The sequence below is a fragment of the Geotrypetes seraphini genome, chromosome 12 (genome assembly GCF_902459505.1).
Source record: "Geotrypetes seraphini chromosome 12, aGeoSer1.1, whole genome shotgun sequence".
Lineage (NCBI taxonomy): Eukaryota > Metazoa > Chordata > Amphibia > Gymnophiona > Dermophiidae > Geotrypetes > Geotrypetes seraphini.
The window spans coordinates 107,758,981-107,779,694 of NC_047095.1; the positions used below are offsets into that span (position 1 = coordinate 107,758,981).

Genomic DNA, 20,714 nt, shown 5'->3' on the forward strand with positions numbered 1-20,714 from the left:
GGCAGGAAGTGATGTCAGAGGGAAAGCCAATTCTGGCTGTAGAAACTGCTCATGCTGGAGAAGATTTAAAGAGGAAAGTGGCTGGGAAGGGAGGGTATGAGTGTTGCATGGGGGCACAGGAGGAACAGTGGCTGGTGTGGGGTAGAGTGAGTGATTAAGAGGAGGGTGAATGGATATCACTGCACTGGATACCTTCTACCCTCACTATGCTACTATTTAAGGGGCATTTTGGAAGCATAGTCTTGGCAAGAACAGAGTGGGCAGCAAGGGAAGCAGCAGACAGAAGCAGGATGTTTAGCTAGCCAGTTTTCTGCACCATTTGCCATATGTATGACTACCTCCCCTCTGGTAGTTGGTCTTATGTATGCACTTGTTGCGAGGAACTGGAGGGCCTGAAGAAACAAGTCATACTCCTGGAAGGCAGAATACTGGAACTAGAAGCACTTCGAGTAGTGAAGGAGAGGCAGAAAACTTCAAGATAGGACTTATGATTTAAACATTTTTCTGCCATAACTGATCATTTTAGAAACTGTCCAGGGCACAATTTAGATGTCTGGAGCAAATAAGAGTCAAAAAGGTATCAAAACTAACCAGATGACCACTGGAGGATTGAATTTATGACCCTCCACACAGCTTCCTTCAGTAGTCATTGCCCCGTGTCTGCCTCTCAAAGATGTGAATGAAACAGTGCATACCTACCTGTATGATAGCTTCAGATCATTTGGACAGTCCTAGTATCTCCCTTTTCTAGTGCCTAAGGAAGTAGGGTGAAAAAAGGAAGGAACACAGGATTTGTTAGCCTGATATACAGCTATTCCCTGTTGCTATTCAAAAAAAGAATGTTGACCAGAATGGATGGACCATATAGGCCTTTATCTGCCATCTTCTACTATATTGGTTTGCTATACGATATCTGACATTTAAGTTTGCAAACTTGCCTCTGTGTGCTTACATTTCCAGCACTGTATAAACAACTTGTTGAGCTTTCATAACCTTGGTATATCAGTGTCACACAGCTGCGTTTGTGTCAATGGGTGTTGGTGTCATATAATGGGAGGAAGACAGAATCAACTGGTGACCTGCCTACCGGGAGCCAAGATAGAAGATATAGTGAGCTGCATTAACAGGATCATCGACAGCATGGAAGAGGAAGATACGGCAGTGGTGATCCATGTGGGGGACAAACAAGGTGAGCAACAGGAACTACAGCAGAAGAGTACCGAAGAACCAGTTCTGGATGTTAGGAAGGAAGCTGAAGACCAGAACACTGAGGGTAGGGTTCTCAGAGATCCTGCCGGTACCCAGGGCCGAGGAAAAGAGGCAGATGGCTGCAAGTAATCAACATTTGAATGAGGCACTGGTGTGAGGATGAAGGAATCCACTTTGTACGCAACTGGACGATGTTCTGGGGAAGAGCAAGCTATACAGGAAGGATAGACTCCACCTCAGCGGAGACGGAATGAGGCTACTTGGAAGCAACATCAATCAAGAAATTGAGAAGTTTTTAAACTAGAAAAAAGGGGAAAGCTGACAGTTGATCAAGAGTCGATGGTTCAGGAAACAGTATACCCAGAGGATACCGTTCAGGAAGATTGCGGGGAAGACTCACCATATCATCAGCAAAGCAGAAATCTTGATGGATCAAAAGTGGCACAAGAGGGAAGGAAATGCAAGAAAGTAACAGGCCGCAAACTCAAGTGTCTGTACATGAAAGCAAGGAGCCTAAAAATAAGATGGGGGAATTGGAAGCTATGGCAAAAAAGATCAACTTGACATCATGGAAACATGGTGGAATGAGGAAAACGTCTGGGACACTGTGCTACTAGGATACAAGTTATACCACAGAGACTGAGTGGGTAAAAAAGGTGGGAGTATTTTACTATACATCAAAGAGGGAATTGAGTCTACCAGAGAGAATACACCAGAAATGAAAAATAAGGTAGAGTCTCTATGGGCCACAATTCTAGAAAGAAATGGAGCGGAAACAAAGATCGACATCTACTACCGAACCCCAGGGCAGTCCGAAGAAACTGATGGAGAAATAACGGACGAGATTAAATGCAACTGCAAGGGAGGCAACACAGTTATCATAGGCGACTTCAATTATCCGGGGATAGACTGAAACCTAGGCACCTCTGGTTGCGGTAGGGAGACCAAGTTCCTGGATGCTGTAGGCGATTGCTTCCTGGAACAACTTGTCAAGGAAAATACAAGAGGAAATTCAATTTTGGACTGAAAGGGATTATAGCTTAACTGCTTCAACTAATAGCCAGTCTGTTGATTAGATCGAGAAAGACTCCGGAAGACTGGAAGGTGGTGAATATTATGCCGATCTTCAAAAAATTTTTGAGGGGAGATCCAAGAAACTACAGACCGGTGAACCTGACATCGGTACCGGGAAAGATGGTAGAGGCAGTGATAAAAGATCGCATCATTGATTACCTTGATGGACATAATCTGATGAGGACCAGTCAGCATGGCTTCAGAAAAGGACGACCTTGCTTGCCAAACTTGCGGCACTTGTTCAAGGGAGTAAACAGACAGATAGACAAGGGTGATCTGGTCGACATTGTATAATCTGGATTTTCAGAAGGCGTTCAACAAGGTCCCGCATGAACGACTACTTCGAAAAATTGTGAGCCATGGAATCGAGGGTGAAATACTCACACGGATTAAAAACTGTTTGGCGGGTCGGAAACAGAAAGTGGGGTAAATGGACAATACTTGGACGGGAAAAGTATCACAAGTGGAGTAAGGAAGGGTTCGGTGCTTAGACCCATGCTCTTCAAGATATTTATAAATGACCTGGAAATTGGTGCGACACGCGAGGTGATAAAGTTTGCAGATCATACGAAGTTATTCTGATTACTGAAGTCACAGAAGGATTGTGAAGACCTTCAATGTGACATAAACACGCTCGAGAAATGGGTTGTGACATGGCAAATAAGGTTTAATGTGGATAAGTGTAAGGTGATGCATGGCGGTAACAAAAACCTTATACACGAATACAGGATGTCCGGTGCGGTACTCAGAGAGACCTCCCCAGGAAAGAGACTTGGGAGTACTGGTCGATAAGCAATGAAGCCGTCTGCGCAATGCATGGCAGTGGTGAAAAGAGCGAACAGAATGCTATGAATGATAAAGTAGGTCAAATCAGAGAAGGTTATCATGCCGCTCTATTGGGCCATGGTACACTCCCACCTAGAATACTGCGTCCAGCACTGGTTGCCATCCACAAAGGAGTCTCCAAAGCCCGCAGCCAAACCGCAGCCACCCCGCGGCTCCCTGTGTCATTCTCTACTTCAGATCACTTGGACAGTCCTAGTACCTCCCTTTTCTAGTGCCTAAGGAAGTAGGGTGAAAAAAGGAAGGAACACAGGATTTGTTAGCCTGATATACAGCTATTCAATAGCCTGTTGCTATTCAAAAGAAGAATGTTGACCAGAATGGATGGACCATATAGGCCTTTATCTGCCATCTTCTACTATATTGGTTTGCTATACGATATCTGACAATTAAGTTTGCAAACTTGCCTCTGTGTGCTTACATTTCCAGCACTGTATAAACAACTTGTTGAGCTTTCATAACCTTGGTATATCAGTGTCTCACAGCTGCGTTTGTGTCAACGGGTGTCGGTGTCTTGCTGAGTGGCATTCATTATTGTTGTTGTGTGTTTTTGTGTGCAATCACAAGAATGTCAGAGCTTGAATTAGAACAATGAGCAAACATTAAATTTCTTGTTAAACTTGGGCAAGAGTGGAAATAAAATCAGAAACGTGTTAGTCCAAGTTTATGGGGACAATACCATGAATAAAACGGCAGTGTACAAATGGATTAAACATTTTTCTGAGGGGAGATAAAGTGTCACTGATGAAGAAAGTTTAAGATGGCCAGTGATAAGCAGAGATTATGAAGACATTGCAAAAAAATGTGTTGAATTGAACGTCAAAATTGGCTGGCTATGAGAAGCATAGCAGACCAAGTAAACATCGATAGAGAAACAGTTAAGCAAATTTTGGCATAAGAAAGGTGTGTACAAAAGTGGTCTCAAAGGAGCTTACTGTTGAACAAAAGCAAAGGATAGTTGTAGTTTATCAAGACCTATTGTAGACCTATTGGAGAGGCAAGAAGATGTTTTTGTCCATGTTATCATGTTATCCATTTTATCATATAATTGCAGAAAAGAAATTAAGACAGTTGCAAATTATCCAAAATACTGCAATAAAAATCATTGCTAAATCCAGGAAATTTAATCATGTTATGCCCCTTTTAAAGAACGCTCATTGGTTACCAATAAATTATAGAATTACATACAAAATAGCCTTACTAACCTAAAAAGTACTAACTTGCAAAGCTCCACTATTCTATGAGAGATTACTTATCCATTATGCGCCCTCAAGAATGATAAGATCTGAGGACAAAAATCTTCTCTCCATCCCTGCTATGAGGTTCATTAATACTTGGAGGGATACTATCTTTTCAGCTACAGCCCTCAAACCTGGAATTTACTGCCGAAACAATTGAGGGAAGAAAGGACATTAAACATATTCAAAGGAATATTAAAAAGCTTTTTGTATAAAATCTCATTTGATACATAGGATTGGAGACCAAAGACCAAATCTTAAGCAGCAAGGAATATTTTATAGCTGTACAGACTGCGAGAAAGAGAGAATGAGGTCTGAGTTAGAAGTTAGAATATTGTACAAAGGAGGCAAAGAGCTATCCATGCAATATTTGAAGTAATTTTAAAGGCCTGGATTGGCGCATAACCATTTAAATCACTTGACTGTGGCTAACCACAAATATTCAGCAACACTTAACCAGCTAGGCCCTGATTCTAATAATGATGCTTTAAGGTGTCTTACTCTGTTTCTTTACTGTATAAAATACCTATACTGAATATGTACAGTTCGCATTGTATCATCGCTGTAAATGTACAGTCTCTTACTCTGTAAACCGCTCTGAACTGTTTGTGGTACTGCGGTATATAAAAATAAAGTTATTATTATTATTAAATACAAAGAAGCTTGATTTATACAAATTGGAAATTTGAGGTAGAAATGTTAATTGTGAGTTCAGAAGTATGCCTAAATAGTGGAAGATCTCAACAGGTCTAATTTTATTACTCAGAGGCATAATGGATTCAAATGTCCAAGCCCTATCTCATCCCATCAGCATCACTACCACCACTCCTTACTGTGGTAGAGACAATGGAGAGAGGGATATGTCAGCCTTTAGCTCCTAAATCTTATACAAATTTGTCAAGGCTTGCTCTATTGTATTTCCCCTGTCCTGCTTTCATATATTGATTGATGTCTACAGAATCCTGACTAGTGTACCATGGGCAAGAGTAATTGATTTTTTACCTTTTCAAAAAGTACATTGACCAGGGGATATTCAATAAAATTTTAGGGAAATACTAGAAGTAACTGCCTGAAGACATTGTTACAGTTGTTGGCATAGCTGTGGTTAACCCTCAACAGGTGCCCTTTAACATAACTTTTTTAAAGGTCCCTGTTGAGGGTTAAGAAAGGTTTGGACATGCTTCTGGATAAAAAGTCCATAGTCTAATATTGAGACAGACATAGGGGAAGCCACTGATTGCCCTGGGATTACTAGCATGGAATCTTACTACTACTTATGTTCTTGCCAGGTACTTGTGACCTGGATTGGCCACTTTTAGAAACAGGAAATTGGGCTAGATGGACCACTGGAATGACTCAGTATGCCTGTTCTTATGTTCTTATAAATGTTTCTGAGCTAGAGATGCTAGAGTCACTGAGCCCTTTGCAGGAGAGGCTGTTTCTTTAGAAATCCCTGGTTGGATCTGGTCCATTTTTTTAGCTTAATGCATATTTTAACCCTTTTGAATAATTATGCTTTGTTAGGTTAGAATAAATATGTAAAATCTCTTTCCTGCCCCCAAAACACCTGAAAAATAAGAAAAACAGTTAAATAAAATGGTGTTTCTTTGTGTATTGATCAATATTTTATTAACCATTTAAACAAAAAAGAATAAAATAATCCAAAGTGGGTTCATCTTCTTATAAAATGCCTTCCGTGGCTTCCTTATGTCCCGCACTTACCAAGTACGTTTTAATTATGAACTTTCAGATACCTGGAGCAATCCATCCAGTGTGCCACAAGGGTCTTCACTATCTCCATTACTCTTCAATGTCTACATGTCTTCACTAGGCACGCAGCTAATCCAGTTGGGGATAAAACTATTTAGTTATGCAGATGACTTTACAATCATCATCCCAATTCGTTAATTCTATCTCTGAAACTATTCCCAAAGCTTCAGAAGCCATAAACGTGATGGAGCACTGGATGACAACCTTTAGGCTCAAACTTAATTCAGAAAAGACAACTTTCTTCGTTGCTTCGCCACATCTGCTTGACATCAAATCACCACTATGTATCAATAATCTTAATTACCCTATCCAACCTACCATAAAGATACTAGGTGTAACTTTGGATCAGTGCCTAACCATGAAAGACCAAGTGGACTCCTTGATCAGAAAGGGATTCTTCACTCTCTGGAAACTCAGATCCATTAAAGCTTATTTCAATACAGCGGCATTCAGAACCCTAGTCCAATCCCTCGTACTGAGTCTACTTGACTACTGTAACATCGCCTATTTAGCAATTTACCAAATTGATGCAAAATGCAATGGTCAGACTGATCTTTGGGCTGAGGAAGTTTGACCACGTGACACCCTACTACTGGCAGCTGCATTGGCTGCCAATGGAGGCGCGCATAAAGTTTAAATTTGCTTGCTTCTGCTTCAAAACACTACATGGACTTGCCCTAAAATATATAACTGACCTTTTCATCTTTTCAGCCAACAGACACAAGAGAAGCTCACATTCCAACTTCGTTTCCCCCCCCAGTGAGAGGTTGTAAACTGAAAAAACACCATGAACATCTTCTCTCGAACCAAGCAGCATCATGGGGTAAAGACCTAGAACAATTGCTTTCGCCCACTACTTGTGAGGAATTTAGGAAACGTCTAAAAACACACCTGTTCCTAAAGTATCTAGACATCTGATCCTCTCTTCTCTCTCCCCTCTATAGCGATTAACTTGTTCTATTGATCACTCCCTTTTTAAAAATGGATTTCCTGTCATATTAACCCTCTTTCTTCCTCCCCTCTTAAAGTCAATCAATTTGTACCTTTGCTTAATCTTTGTAAACCACATAGAACTACACAGTATTGCGGTATATAAGCTGCTATTATTATTATTTTATGGAGGGTAATTCTGTAAAAGGAAGCTTAATGGAGCTTATTGCCCTTTCCTTAACAGACTACCAGTGTTAGCGAATAAGTACATGGGTAGGGCTCTTAGACCCAAGTACTTAATCCAGTCATAGAGCTGGTGGAAATGCTCATGTAGACATCCTGGAGATAGGCACTCAATTTTGTATTGTACAAAATTATGTGTATAAGTGTGCAAACCCACCCACACTCCATGCAGACTCCACCTATTTGCATGTCCACCTGCACATCATATACTATCAAAGTCTGTGGCCTGTGTGATTTAAACTTTTCTCCCACAGTGACAAAGATGGTGACATGTTCATTATATTTTCACCTTATTTACAAAAAAAGATCTTCATAACTATATATAAATATTCAAATAATTTTCTGAAAAGTGAGTGAATTGTGCTCAGATGAATTAACCCTCAAACCACTGGCAATGGCATTACTAAACACATCATAGCACCCTGCCTGCATTGTAGTAAGTTCTCAACAGGATAGAATGCAAAAGGCCACTCGTCTTGTCGTTGTCTTTGTCTCAGTTTAATAGTCCTGAGTTTGCAGGTCAGGGCTTGCCAATGGCTAAATCCCTCAGTGCAACGAGAAAAATATTCAAAACACTACCAAAATAAAATCATATCCAGCTCCATTTTCAAACTGTTTGTCTTTCGCAACACGGATATATTTCTCCATTAGCTTCATCAGGAAGAAATATAGAACAGGCAGAGCTGAAAGCCAAATGCGCCTTGTTAATGAATACTGCCTAGTCCAGGGGTAGGCAATTCCAGTCCTTGAGAGCCGGAGCCAGGTCAGGTTTTCAGGATATCCACAATAAATATGCATGAGATAGATTTGCATCTCAAGGAGGCAGTGCTTGCAAATCCATCTCCTACATATTCATTGTGGATATCCTGAAAACCTGACCTGGCCATGGCTCTCGAGGACCAGAATTGCCTACCCCTGGTCTAGTTGATGATTTTATATAATTCTATGAATGTCCTTAAAATTGGAAACACCTAGATTTTAGGTGATCTATAAATGTGTTAAATAAATAAATTAAAATGTGAAGATCTTATAATTTTTTAACAGTCTCCCGTTTTATGTTTACTTCATTATATTTTTTACACCAGATCAGCTATACCTCACAAAGTCTTCATATGAGTGACACCAATAAGTTTCCTTATTTCTACCGGACTGTCCCCAATGAGATGCACCTCTGTGCTGGGATAGGCAAGCTGATGAAGCATTTTGGCTGGAACTGGGTCAGCATCATTTCACCCGATGATGACCGTAGTATGATGGCTGTTCAGATCCTGAGAGAAGGGATTGAGCGGAGCGGTGGCTGCATTGCATTCCATGAAACCTTCTCTCTCCATGGTAGAATCTCAGAAAATCAAGGAAATAAAATGATGGCATTAATTCAAAAATCATCTGCTGTGAACATTCTGTACTTTAATGAAAACTATGCATTTAAAAAACATGAGAATTTCAGATATATTGTTATGCAGATACCTAACAAGGTTTTCATTACCACAGATAAGATAGAGTTAAATAGAAAAGTTTTATTTCGCTTATCTGTAAAGAACAACTCCTTGATCTTCACAACACATCGGAAGGATATACCAAACTTTATCAAATTTATCCAGAAGATGAAGCCTATCTGGCTTTCACTTTACATCTATAGTAAGAAGTGGTGGTTGGGACTGTGTGATGACCAATGCCCAAAGAATATCAAAAGACAATGCAACTTTTCAAAAGCTCTCACACCTAATGAAAAAGCTGTATTCAGCTCTCACTGTCACACCACCCGCTTTGCAAGCAGCTATAGTGTGTACAATGCAATATATGCCGTGGCACATGCACTGCATGATATGATCATGTCTGGTCCAAGAAATGATACCACATGGACTAGAGAAAATTGGGATTTTAGTAATTATTTGCCTTGGGAGGTACCTTTAATATTTATTAGAAGAATTCTTTATTCAAAAAAAAAAAAGTGGTATTTTTGGCACAGTGTGAAAGGGAAGCTTTCACTGAAGGAGGAGAGAGATGTTGTGTGATAGTAGGAAATAGGAAGATGAAATTCAAAAATATCCTACCAATAGAAAAGCAGAGAATGTAAAAACCTAAAGCAAATTGTATATACTGTAGAACCATTACCAGAAGAAAACTATCTACCAGTAGAGTGTATGTATATGAATGTAACTTATTTTGCAAGAAGGCCTTAATAATAAAGGAAAACAAAAACTCCACAAGTTGTTTTTTTCTATAATGTCACATCATAATATCTTAGCATTAGTATGTGCCAAGAATGTATACCAATGTGCAGTAGCATACCTAGGGTATGTGGCACCACGGGCCCATCATTTTTTGACACCCCCCCATGTAAAAAATCTTTTTTTGCAATAACCATGAAACGGAATAAATGGTCAGAATAGAAACAGGCAGTGAAAATTTTCTTTTATTGAACCTCATATATGTAACCATTATTCCAAACATAACATAACATAAATTATGTCTAAATTTTCGTGACATTAGAAGTACATATGGAGTAGTTGCAGGTGATGCTTGGGACAGTTCTGATTGTGTTAGTTCGGTTTTATGTGTTTTTTGAATAGAAGGGTTTTTATTTATTTTTTAAAAGTTTTGTAGCCTGTGGTCGAAGTCAATAGGTTGTAGAGTTGGAGGTCGAGAGTTGCAGCTCGAATTGCTAGGAGGTTGTCGAACAGTTTTTTTCTTTTGATGTTTTTGGTTGGAGGGTGTATGAATGGTGCATGAGTTCTCCGATGTCTAGTTGAGTGGATTTAATTAGTCGATTGTTCCAATAGGCTGGTCTGTCTCCATTTATTGATTTAAGTAGTAGGCAGGAAAATTTGAAGTGTATTCTCACTTGTATTGGGAGCCAATGTGAGTTGTGGTATACCTCTGTGATGTGGTCGAATTTCTTCAGTGAGTAGACCAGTCTTAGGGCTGTGTTTTGTATTGTTTGTAGTTGTTTTATCATGGTTGTTTTTCTTCCATTTTCTTTCTAGTTGTTTGTATTGTCTTTTTAGTAGGAGTAGTTCATTGTCGAACCATTTGTCAGATTTTCTATGGATTCTGGTTTTGGTTTGTACAAAAAACGGGTAAATGTAATAGGATTAATACTTTTTAATCCATGTATATTTTGAAAAAATTCAGGGAAAACCCATATGTTCATATTAGTCTTTCACAGTAATGAATATTACAATTTCTGTTTTCGAGTCTTAGCTTCAGCAAATTTGTCAATGATTTCATCAAAATTGATCTTCTTTGCATATTCATATTCAATGGACAGTATAGCTAGATTTGTCAATCTATCATTGCTCATAGTTTATCGAAGAACACTTTTTATTAATTTTAATTTTGAAAAGTTTCTTTCACATGAAGCAATAGATACACAAATAGTTAGGAAAAGTCTCAAACATAAGGATAAATTTGGCACAGATTCATAAAAATCCCATTTCACAATAAATTCTAGAAATTGCAAGACTGTCCATGCCTTTGTTTCTTTGGGATTCATTCCAGCAGCTTTTAAATGTCTCCGCAGTCGAAAAATTTCCAGTATGATATCTTCAACAGAAAATTAATCATAAATTTCAGTTATATTTGGTAAAATCTTGCGAAAGTTTTCTTCTTCTGCAAAAATTAGAGAGAATGGCTGAATGATAGCAAAAATTGACATTATTTGATCCATTGCTTTAGAACGAGTCTCCAGTTCTTGGTGAAAACGATCAAGACATTCAAATATAGCCCTTGTGGTTTCTTCTGTCAAAGTAAGACCAGCATCTTTTGTTGTTTCTCCAGGCATTCTTCTTCGAAACTTGATTCTTTTTTCTATGCCAATGTCCATGTCCTTATATTTTGTTGTTCCATAGTTAATGGCCTTCTCCACAATTTCTGTGCGCTGGTCTTCAAGGAACAATTTTAAAGCTTGCAGTTTCACTATATATTGTTCAAGGCTGATCCCGGCTGTTTGCAAATATTTTTGTGTCTGATTAACCTCATGTAAAACTTCACACCAGAAAAAGAGATAACACAAAAAAGAAAATTCACATACAGCAGAAAGCAAAATCTGAGCTGATCCTCTTGTATCCACATTTTCTTTTGAATCACACAGTGCTTCAAGGGTTGAAGTTAACTTTTCAAAATTTGTCTTTACGGCATGCACTGCTTCATAATGAGCACTCCATCTTGTCTGGGAAAGTCTTTTCACTGTTATACCTACATTCTGCAGCATTTCCCATCGATGAGTTGAGACTGAAAAGAATGAATACACTTTTTCCAAAACTCCAAAAAAAGTCACACATGAAGAAACACTTCCAAAAGAGTGAACTCCACAAAGGTTCAGAGAATGATTTGCACAAGGCACAAATAAAGCCTTGGGATTAATTTCTTTGATTTTTGCCTGAACACCACCGTGAATGCCAGCCATAGTTGCAGCATTGTCATAGCCTTGACTATGACAGAGGTTTATATCCAGTCCATCACTATCCAGTTTTTTTCAAGATCTGTTCCGTGAGTTCAGCAGCAGACTTCCCAGAAATAGGAAAGAAGCCCAAGAATGATTCCTTTATTTCAACTTTATCATCTTCAATATAGACATATCTGATCACTTCACACATTTGATCAGTGTGTGAAACATCAGGGGTGCTATCAAAAAGAATGTCAAAGTATTTTGCTTTTTAATATCTGCCACAATTTTTTCTTTGACATAATTTCCCAGAAGATGAATGAATTCATTTTGAATTTTTGGAGATAAGTATGAACTCAATCTGCTTTCAGAAGGAATAGCATGTTTGATTTTTACAAAATGTTCCTTCAAAATTGGGTCATAATTTGATAGTAATTCTATCAACTCCCAAATATTTCCTTTGTTTGTTGATAACATATCCTCCCTGTGACCACGGAAAGGAAGGTTTTTTTTAGCCAAAAACATAATTACATCCAAAACACGATGTAAAATGTCTCTCCAGTATTTTCTCTCTTTATCCATTTCCACTTCATGAATTCTATCAATAGTTTTTTGGAGTTCCAGTCCCTTTGCCAAGGTCTTCCATTGTTCTAAGCAGAAGAGATGTTGTTCTGATCGCTCATGTTCAGGGACTTTAGGATTTAATTTCCACCAGTTTTTAAAGCCAGTTACAAAGACAGATGTTCCAGCTTTTGTCTTACTATCTGCAGTCTGCAGCAAAAACAAAACAAGCAATTTTTTTGATTTTGAATAAACCAACCAGGTTCTCAAAAATTTTTCGCCCTTTGGTAAAGATTTATAGAGCCATGAGGTTGTTAAGTGTCGACTGAATCCTTTGCTCTTTTTTCCTTCTCGCTGACTAGCAGAAAAAGGTCAATTTTTATTTTGAAAAAGTTCACTTCCCTTCTTAACCAGATTAACTCTCAAGTCATCTGAAACTGGCCAAGCAGCGATATCGCAATAAAGTAAAATTTCATGCGCTATTTCTTCAAACTCTTGGTCTTTACTAGCATCCCTTTCTTCTCCACTGTTATTTTTATGCTGTTGGTGTTGACTCTTGCTATCAATTAGATTTTCTTTCTCAGTGTCAGTGCTTATAGATGACGATTCACTGTCTTCTTTCAGTTCAGGGTCATCTGAATCTTGCGTTTCTACTACAGGTATTTCGGATGTGCCAGCTTGCACTTCTTCAGAATCTTCTTCATTACCTTTATGCGATGCTGAAAGCATTACATATTTCAACATAGATCCAGATATTGATTCCATCGCCTCCCCTTTTGCTTTTTTAATTTTTCTTTGTTGAGCTCCACTAGGTCGATGTCGTTTCATGTTAGTACAGGGTCGGTACGTCAGTTGCTGGCTTCACAATAATCCAAATGACTGTAACTCTGCAAGTTCCTGCAGTGGTGTTCAGCAGCACTGTCAAAGAAAGGGGGGGAAATCCACAATGTATGTTAAGAAGAAATCACTTAATTGACAGAGTTGGTTAATTAAGTGTTTGAGAAGAGATGAAGCAGTGGTGGAGAGTACAAGGGTCAAATAGCCTGAACATTGCTAAATGAATTGGTAAAGGCTGAACAGGAATGGGGAGGGGCGGGGGGTGATTAAGTGTTAAAGTTATTAGATGATCAGAGAGGGGAAGAAGTAAAGGAGGAAAAATTAGAGTGAACAGTTGGAAAAGTTGACAAGATCAAGTCAGTGGCCATTCTGGTTAGTAGGGATAGTGGAGCATATCTGGAGACTGAGTAAGAAGGTTAAAACAACAAACTTAAAAGCAACTTAGAATTCTCCTCCATTTTTGTTCCCATTATAAAAAAACACATAAGTTCCCAGAAAAAAAAATACATTAAAATAAGAAGTGAAAACAAAGGCCCCTACATAAGAACATAAGATGTTGCCTCCGCTGAGGCAGATCAGAGGTCCATCTTGCTCAGCGGTCCGCTCCCGCGGCGGCCCATCAGGCCTATTGCCTGAACAGTGGTCCCTGAATAATTTTATATCTTACCTCTAATCCTATCCCTATATCTACCTCTACTCTTATCTGTACCCCTCAATCCCTTTGTCCTCCAGGTACCTATCCAAACCTTCTTTGAAGCCCTGTAGCGTGCTCCTGCTTATCACATCCTCCGGTAGTGCGTTCCATGTATCCACCACCCTCTGGGTGAAAAAGAACTTCCTGGCATTTGTTCTAAACCTTTCCCCTTTCAATTTCTCGGAGTGCCCCCTTGTACTTGTGGTTCCCCATAATTTGAAAAATCTGTCCCTGTCTACTTTTTCTATGCCCTTCATGATCTTGAAGGTTTCTATGATGTCTCCTCTAAGTCTCCGCTTTTCCAGGGAGAAAAGCCCTAGCTTTTTCAGCCTCTCAGTATATGAGAGGTTCTCCATACCCTTTATTAGCTTAGTTGCTCTTCTCTGGACTCTCTCAAGTACTGCCATGTCCTTCTTGAGGTACGGCGACCAGTATTGGACACAGTACTCCAGGTTCGGGCGTACCATTACACGATACAGTGGCAGGATGACTTCCTTTGTCCTGGTCGTGATACCCTTCTTAATGACACCCAACATTTTGTTTGCTTTCCTTGAGGCTGTGGCACACTGCGCCGACGCCTTCAATGTTGTGTCTACCATCACTCCCAGGTCTCTTTCAAGGTTGCTCACCCCTAGCGGTGACCCTCCCATTTTGTAAGTGAACATCAGGTTCTTTTTCCCTACATGCATGACCTTGCATTTCCCTATGTTGAAGCTCATTTGCCACTTTTTGGCCCACTCTTCCAGCGTTGTCAGATCTTTTTGGAGCTCTTCGCAGTCCTCCATGTTTTTGACCCTGCTGTATAGTTTGGTGTCGTCCGCAAATTTAATAACCTCACATTTTGTTCCTGCCTCCAGGTCGTTAATAAATATATTGAACAGGAGCGGTCCCAGCACCGACCCCTGTGGAACTCCACTCGTGACCCATTGCCAGTCTAAGTAATGGCCCTTTACTCCAACCCTCTGCTTCCTGCCCACCAGCCAGTTTTTGATCCATCGGTGGACCTCCCCTTGCACCCCGTGGTTCCAAAGCTTCCTTAGCAGTCTTTCGTGTGGCACCTTGTCGAAGGCTTTTTGGAAGTCGAGGTAAATGATGTCTATGGATTCCCCTTTATCCACCTGGCTGTTTACCCCCTCAAAGAAGTTCGTGAGGCATGACCTGCCCTTGCAGAAGCCATGCTGGCTCGACTTTAGCTGCCCATTGTTTTTGATGTGTTCCCAGATGCTGTCTTTAATCAGCGCTTCCATCATCTTTCCCGGGACCGAGGTCAAGCTCAACAGCCTGTAGTTTCCTGGGTCTCCCCTTGAGCCTTTCTTGAAGATGGGCGTGACATTTGCTATTTTCCAGTCCTCCGGAATCACTCCAGTTTTTAAGGATAGGTTGCATATTTGTCGAAGTGGCTCAGCTATTTCGTTCCTTAGTTCCTTGAGTACCCTTAGGTGAATGCCGTCCAGACCTGGTGATTTGTCGCTCTTTAGCCTGTATATCTGCTTGAGGACATCCACCTTGCTCACCTCCAGTTGGACCAGAATTTCATCCTGCTCTCCTATTATGATCTCCTCGGGTTCCGGAATGTTGGTTGTGTCCTCTCTTGTGAAAACTGACGTGAAGAACTCATTTAACCTGTCAGCCATCTCCTTTTCCTTTTTTACCGCTCCCTTTCTGTCTCCATCATCCAAGGGTCCCACTTCCTCCCTTGCTGGTTGCTTCCCCTTAACGTACCTGAAGAATGATTTGAAGTTTGTTGCTTCCCCCCCCAGTCTCTCTTCATATTCTCTTTTTGCTTTCCTAACCACTCGGTGACACTCTTTTTGGTGTTTTTTATGCTCCTTTTGGTTGTCCTCTGTTTGGTCCTTTTTCCATTTTTTAAATGATGCTTTCTTGTCACTTATCGCTTTTTTCACTGCATTTGTTATCCACACTGGGTTTTTTGTTCTATTTTTTTTGCACCCTTTCCTGAACTTGGGGATGCACAGGCTCTGTGCTTCATGCACTGTGCCCTTGAGTAGGGACCAGGCTTTTTCTACGGACTCCATCTTCCTTGCGTTGTCGTTGAGTTTCTTTCCCACCATTTTCCTCATGGCATCATAGTTCCCTTTTTTGAAGATGAGAACATAACATAAGAATAGCCTAACTGGGTCAGACCAATGGTCCATCATGCCCAGTAGCCCATTCTCATGGTAGCCAATAGTGCTGCCCGATTCAGAGAAAAATATTTCATTTGATTCGATTAACCCTGTTGAATCGATTTTTGTTTTGATTCGATTCACTGTTAATGACACAGCTTTTTAAGTTTAAACAAAGTACAACAATAAATTTCACAACAATAAATTTCACAAAGTACTTAAAAAAATCACATTTTTCCATTAAAGCAGTTCTGGAAACATTTGCTTGAACAGTCTTTTTTCCCGGTCCATAAGCAAGCAATATGAAAAAGATTTCCTTAATTATCTACTCAAACATTTTTGCTATTTACTTTCATTGTACCTAGACTATTTATTCAGTAGCAAAAATTTTGTTTGTTCAATCAAGCAGAACATTCACTCATAGAAGTCCAATGTCCACATAGGATTTGATTGAACAAACTAAATTTTTTCTACTGAATAATAGTTTAGTTATAATGAATAGCAAAAATGTTAAAGCCACACAGAAAAGCAGTAAAAGTCAATAGGTTCTCCGAGTGGAAAAAACCTGATGTTTCAGCACTTGAGGAAAAGACCACGCAATAATGTTTATAAGATAAATCATATAAATGATTATATTGAAGCAGGTTGTCCTCAGCGTGAGAGGTAAGTGAGGGGAGAGAATTCTCCAGTGCTTTACACAATAAGGCACAGGTTAATCACCCTCTGCCTGCAGTGCACACCATCATAGGACACCTCAGGTGTGCTCAAATTAATCAATGTGATAAATTAAACAGTGATAAACAATTGGTCAATCACAAGAGTGCAAAATCAAACAGGTTGTTCCCACTCAGAGAACCTATTGACTTTACTGCTTTTCTTTGAGTAGATAATTAAGCAAATTTCTGATAGCCAACAGAAATGATTTTCAGCTTCCATCCCCAGCCCCAAAACTCACCAGCCCCCCCGCCGATTTCAGCTCCCATCCCAACCCCCAAGACTCACCATCCCCCCCTGCCGATGTATTTACTTACTGCCTGAACTGGATATTAAATCATGGGGAAGAGAGGAAAAATGCAGAGAAAGAGCCAGCCAAAACTAGTATTTGTTTCTGCTGAGTGCCGAGGTCTGCTGCACGAGGTCCGCTCGCTCGCCACTTGACTCTCCCACTCCTTTCGTTTCTTCCGATGTAATTTACTGTTTTGCAAAACCGGAAGTTACATTAGATGGGAAGAGTCCGGCGGCCGGCGGCATGAAATAGTCCGAACTCGTCGATTCACCTGATTCGAATCGATGAAACTATTTGAATCGTGAATCGGGCAGCACTAGTAGCCAATCCAGGTCACTAGTACCAGGTCAAAACCCAGAGTAGCAACATTCCATGCTACCAATCCAGGGCAAGCAGATGCTTCCCCATGTCTTAATAACAGACTATGGACTTTTCCTCGAGGAATTTGTCCAAACCTTTCTTAAAATCAGCTACGCTGTCTACTTTTAACATAACTTCTGACCACTTCATTTTTAAGCTTAGATCTTTCCTTCCAAACAGAGACCTTGCTAGATGTCAACTACAGCACAAGGTAACTTCACACGGACTTAACTGTGCAGGAAATGAATCTCCTCATACACCCACCACATAGTGCAAAAAGGTGCAAAGGTCTGTTTTATTCTTTCGATCACTACATAGCCTAATGCCACACAAGCAGCGCTGTTACAAACATATTCTGAAGGTCAATGCTAAGGTTGACAAAGTTTCCTTCCTTGGACCAGAAGGAGATACTGACAAACCACTGGAAGAGATCCCAAAACAACTATCCAGGAACAACACCCAAAGACCCACTCAGTGTGTGAATCAGTTGAGTGGAGTGGACTAAATGGGGGGTGGAAATGGGCCCAGAGTTTGCTCAGCAGAATTTCCCAGACTACCTCTTCCTCTCAACACATTGACATGCTACCATCACCACCAACACTAGGAACACCTCATCGAGTAGGCCAACAATGCTTATAAACTTTATAAAACACATTATTATATTTTCTTATAAAGCATCTATTTTAACTGAACTCTCTAACATCCTCAGCCTTGCCATTCACAAAAATAGAAGGAAGAAAAGTTCCCATTTCCTGCTGTCTCATGTCCCCGGCCTATACAATATTTTTCTTCTGCAGACCTTTCAAAAGTCTGACCAAATCCTCATTTCACTTGCATTATAAAGTAATGAGGATGCCATCTCTCCCCATTCCCAGGTCCTAAAGTCTAAGACAGTAGTGCAAACTAGTGCTGCCCGATTCAGGAAAATAATTTTGATTCGATTCAGCCAATTGAATTGGTTTTTCAATTCGATTTGATTTTCCTGCTCAATTGGGTGTTTTTATTTTATAGCTTTTTCATGCCCTTTGGCTTCTCCTAACCACACTGGTGCTGTGGTGTAAATAAAATAAAGAAACAAAAATGACTTTTCCTCTCTCTGCTAAATCCTAGCTCATGTTTGCGGTCTAACACCAGCTCTGGCAGGATACACTTTTCAAATCTAACATATTGTAATCACAAAACAGAAAATAAAATTATTTTTTCTACCTTTTGTTCTCTGGTCAATATTCAAATCTTGTTGGTCCCAGGCTCTTGTTGTCTTGCTTGCCAGGGTCTCCTTTCTCTGTGCTAACCATCTGTCTGCCATCTCTGTCCTCCCCTTCCATTTCCCTTCCCTCCCCCGGAGATCTGGCATCTTTCCTTTTTTTTTGTCTCCATCCACAGATTCACCTTTTCTTAACTCCCCACCACCCCAGTGTCCACCATCTTTCCCTTTCTGTTCCCAACTATCCTCCTATCTAGTATCTCTATTCCCCCTCCACACCATCCCTTGTTTCCAAGTTCTCTCCCTTTCTGTTCCTTCCCTCCCTAAATCCCATTAAAACATAAATCTCATGTTCCTTTAGTTACTTACTATTACGGCCAGCAAGTAACTAAAGGAACATGAGATTTATGTTTTATGCTTTTGAATGTGTGTGTTTCACTGTGTTAGAGAAGCTTTTTCAAGCATGTCATGGCCAATAGGTCTTAAACGTAAGTTTTACCTGTTTTTTGTTATTATTTAGTTTTCTAGTTGCCCCCTTCATGATGACACCTTGAGCGAAACTCGAGTCGAAGGGAGGCTAGTTGATTTAAGAATGTGGGGTTACACAAGACACAGCACTTGGTTTAGATACATTTTTCATGTCCAGCATGACTGTCAGTGCCTGCCTTCAGCAAGTTTACACTGCTAACAGCCAGTTCACACTGCTTTCAGATAAGTATTGTTTACTTATTTGATATACTTTTTCATAAGTATGAACATTTGATCTATTTGGAGGATGGAAAAAGGGACTTCTTAGTGCTATGATGGTCCCTTTCTTGCAACCAATGCTGGCATTTTTATGACACTTTTGGTTGGTGACAGAGCACTATTTACTATTACACATTGGTATACATTCTTGGCACATACCAATGCTAAGATATTATGATGTGACATTATAGAAAAAAACAACTTGTGGAGTTTTTGTTTTCACATAGATTTTTAACACAAGTCTTTATTATTGCTCCTGGATTTTGTTTACTTAATAATAAAGGACCTGATAGCAAATAGCCAAGTGGAAGTAATATGTATAGTAGAGACGTGAATACAATTTGATGACTCACCAGTGCTAACTGATCTTTGTCTCTCACTATGACATTGACAACCCTAATTTAATAGTCATAGGTGACCTAAACCTATATCCGGATGTACAAGATGATCCAAAAGTATGTACCTTCTAAAGCATGATGGAGCAACTAGAAAAAAATGCTGCCAGTGGGGGAGGGAAAAGGAATTAAGAATTGTTGGATATAGATTTGTGGCGTGAGAGAGAAAGAGCGATGATGTATATGGGGAAAGGAAGATAGAGTGAAAATTGTTGGACATGATAGTGGTGGAGAGGAGGGATGGAGAAATGTTACTCTGGGAAGAAGGAGAGATGGCCCAAAGAAGGGAGAGATGTCAGAACACTGTAATGGGAACGAAAGTGACAGAGATACCAGATCACAGAATGAAAGAGAAGGAGGGGAGAGAGAGATGCCAGATGGCAGAAAGGAGAGGAGAGAGATGTTAGACCTTGGGAAGAGGGAGGGAACAACCTCTCCCAGACCGTGGGAGAGGAGAGAGATTCCAGGCTATAGGAAAGAGAGGAGATAGATGACAAACCATATGAGGGGGAAAAGAGAAGACAGAGATGTCTGACAATGGGAGAGGGATGAGATGGTGCATAGGTAAGGTGACCATATGTCCCATTTTCAATGGGACCATCCCGTTATTGGACCGACCATCCCATTGTCCTGACCCACTTCGGGATGCCAAAATGTCCCATTTTCAGGGACAACGTCCCGAAGCTGTGCGCAGGGACAATGGACCAGCAATCTCTTCACCTCCCTCCCACACTAAAGCCTACCTCCCTCCCTGCCATGCTGATTTAACCCCCCCCAGTCTGCCACAGCCACTGCTTCTTAATGCCCAGAAGCCTTCTTCCTGACATCAATTCTGATGTCGGAGAAGTTCTGGGTGGCAAGAAGCAGTGGCTGCGACAGACCCGGGGGGGAGGGTTGAATTGGCATGGTAGGGAAGAAGGGGGGAGGTAGGCAGGCTTTGGCATGTCAGGTAGTCAGGAAGGTAGGGATGGGGCACTATGGACATAGGAAGGAGGCACTGGGGGCACTAAGGACATGGGAAGGGGCACTAAGAACATAGGAAAGAGGCACTGAAGGCACTAAGGACATAGGGAGGAGGCACTAAGGACAT

At 40.4% G+C, this 20,714-nt stretch overlaps 1 pseudogene; it reads right to left on the minus strand.

Moving 5' to 3' along the window:
- Positions 1 to 10,866: 10,866 nt before the first annotated feature.
- LOC117346264 lies at positions 10,867 to 13,083 on the minus strand (annotated as a pseudogene).
- Positions 13,084 to 20,714: the final 7,631 nt, after the last annotated feature.